The sequence below is a fragment of the Egretta garzetta genome, unplaced genomic scaffold (genome assembly GCF_000687185.1).
Source record: "Egretta garzetta isolate BGI_Z169 unplaced genomic scaffold, ASM68718v1 scaffold51, whole genome shotgun sequence".
NCBI lineage: Eukaryota > Metazoa > Chordata > Aves > Pelecaniformes > Ardeidae > Egretta > Egretta garzetta.
In genome coordinates this window covers 2,144,678-2,147,857 of record NW_009258549.1, presented here as the reverse complement: position 1 = coordinate 2,147,857, position 3,180 = coordinate 2,144,678, and positions in this window count along the sequence as shown.

Sequence of the window (3,180 nt, the reverse complement as noted above, 5' to 3'; positions counted from 1 at the left end):
ACAGGCATTCCCTCTTCACTCCAGGTCTGGGAGCAAGTGCAGCAGGCGCTCTGGCCATGCATCTTCAGCATTCAACGCCAGGGGAGCCCTCAGGGAATTGCATAGGCACGTTTTAATACTAGAAGTCAATAACGTCCCTACAAACCTGAGCAGTGGACAGCTTGCGTGCCATGCAGGAGCTGGTGCCTGGTCTGCAAATCTCAGTTCTTGAAGAAGAGGGGAAGATGTCCTCTGTGCCCCCTTCTCTGCTGTGGAAATTGAGACTCAAGAGAGGATGTGAGAGCTGTACAAATACGTCGATAGTCCCACGGGTACGCCACCTTCTTTCCAGTTCACACTGGTGAGTTTTCCATTGCAGGTGTGCCAGGCAAAGGCCATCTGCATACACGGACACCACGATTCAGCTGACGGAGATCACTCACCAGGCTGCTTCGGCTCAAACGCGTGCTGTGCCTCACACAGCATGTCCCCAGGCATAGGTACTGGCCCGTGGTTATGTCCCACAAGGGCACAAGCACTGGCTTTTCTTCACATTGCTGAGCCCAAGGGTACTGAGGGACACAGAGTGCCTGGCCCGGGGTGAGGGGCCAGGTCTGCAGTGAGTGAGTGTCTCTAGGAAGGGACTCTGGGTCCGAGCAGCCCGTGTGGCACCACAAGCACCCACTGGGGAGGCAGGCATCCACACCTAGGAGCTCTCTTAAGCCTTGAGGCTGCTGCATGGGCTCCAGCCCTTCAGAGCAAAGTCCTGGCACTCTCTAGTTCTAGCCAAACATTACGAGGAGCCGGGGCTCAGGTCCTGAGTGGGGGCACCTCGTGACTGTCCCGTGCTCGTGCTCGTTCTCACGAGTTCACAGCTACACGCTCACAGCCAGGCAAGCTAAGAGTGAAACTGCTCGAAAGCAGCATGCTTCCCCTCCCACCCATGTTTCCCCATTTCTCTGGGGCTGTGACCATCACTGGCAGGGAGTGAAAGTAAACACCTCTTCCATCCCCTCCCACCTGCGGCCCCAGACTTGCCGCGGGTGAGAGTGCCTGCAAATGCCTCAGCTGCCTACCGCTTTGATCCATGCTCTGCCATAGCCTGCAGGGCTAGGGAATCCCTACTTTTGAACATTTTGTGTATTTCTGTGTCTATTTGACATCTTCTGCTTTTGTCAGGCTGATCTATCAGGGCACTCTCTGTGGGACAGAAGTTGGAAGGGAAGAAATGCAGGGATATCATCTACCATGTAGGTGGGCTTAGTGCTTCCTGCTCAGCATGGGTACCCCACTGTTGTACCTGATCCCAGAACGTAAACTCCATTGCTTAAATGCCCCTCCACTCAAACACGGTGATGGAGATTAACCCGAGGGCAGAGTTTAGCAGCAAAATCCCTAGGGATGATGGAGCAGGAGGAAAAAAAAAACCAGCTTAACCCTTTAATGTCAGCTCAAGGTTGCCATTTTGATACAAAGCAAAGCCTCTTTTAGAGTGGTAATGTGGACAAATTAAATAACGAGCTCGCTGGGACACTATACTCGTTCCCCGCGAGGCCATTTTTACAGACTTTTTTTCGGAGTAGAACCACAATTTCAGGGGAAAATAACGGCAGATGTAGAACAACATTGTAGTTTTGAGAAGCGCACGTATACAGATGGCAGGAAATTCAATGTAAAGGTTATAGTTAAAACAACATTATTTGGAAAGTACCAAAAATAACCTACAGAGCGTCTAGAGATCTTCGCAGTGTATCCTGTCAGGAAGCAAACTTTGGTGGCCATTGGGGCATCTCTGCCCTCATCCCTGTACCTCCTGCTGGCCCTGCATGCTTCCCACTGTTCCTCTCCAGAGCCCCATGGGGACAAGTCACCAAGACGGAGCTACTGAGCCCTCCACTGAGCTCACCCCTGGTGAGATGGGTGGTTGGCAAACTACAGGCAAGGCATCCCAGTTAGCCTGGGACTCCAGTACCAGCTGAGAGCCAGCAAAGGGAAGGGGTGTGCCTAGCCTAAGGACAGCTAATGAGCTGATGAATGGATCGCGGGATAATTTGACACCACCGCAATCCTTTTGCACTTCACACTGCTTCACTTTCTCTGCTCTCCTGTTCACCTCTGCCATTCTGCGGAGACTCTCAGTGGACACGCAACTGAAAATGAGAAGTTTCAGCAGCCCTTCTCTTCTCTAATGAAAACAGAGCCAGGGGAAAAAGATGAGCCTGTGCGTAAGCACCTGCCCCAGCCTTGAGGATTTTTAAAACTTGCATTGCCCCTGAAACACCAATCTGGCCCAAACAATGCTTTTAACCAATCCTCCAGCACCCCACTTTTACCTGCTGCTTTGACACTGAACAACAAGCACTGACGGGTGAGCTCACCCGTCTCAGTCACCATTATGGGGACAGGAAGGTAATCACAAGAACACCTCGCATGTGTCGCTGACAGTGTGGTTTTGTTCGGCTTCTCGCATTACAAATGGCACCATTCCTAGCAATGTTGGTGTAAATGAAATTAAAATTGCCGAATTCTTAGTAGCACGACATCCTGGGCAATCAAGTCTGAAAACTGTGCTGACAGTAAGTGTGTTTATCTGTATCAGATGGGGCCTGGACGCAGTCATGGTGTCGTGCCTGTGTAGGAGACCCTTTCTTGCTTATGCCACACAGTTGTTGCTTTAGTTCATTCTAAACTGTGTTTCCAATGGAAATTAAACATGCTGAGGCAGCCTGTGTCTCCACGCATCGGTGTTTGGCTGTCTGCTAGCTGATCCGTCGGACCATTCCCCCTCCCTTCACAATTGGAAAAGTCAATCAATTCCAGTCACACTTTACAAAGAGGTTTATCCCTTACTGCTGTTAAGCAAAAGTGGCTGGGTAGAGGAGAGCTGGCTCTCCATCAGGACCCTCGCTGGGCAAGTCTTCAGTGGGACCTCAGGCCTTACTAGATATTAAAAAATCTTCATAAGAATCTATCATAGAGACCCAGATCTAGAAAAAACAGTCTCCAGTGAATTGACTGACCAGATAAATCCTTGTTTTCAACTGTAGCAGCCACTCATCTTCTCCAGGGACTAACTACATGTTAAGTTTTCCTCTTCCACTATTTCAGGTACCACAGCGCACAACCAACCTCACCTGATTCTTATATATTAAAAAAAAAAAAAAAAAAAAAAAAGAAAAAAATTTAAAAAAGGGAAACGGG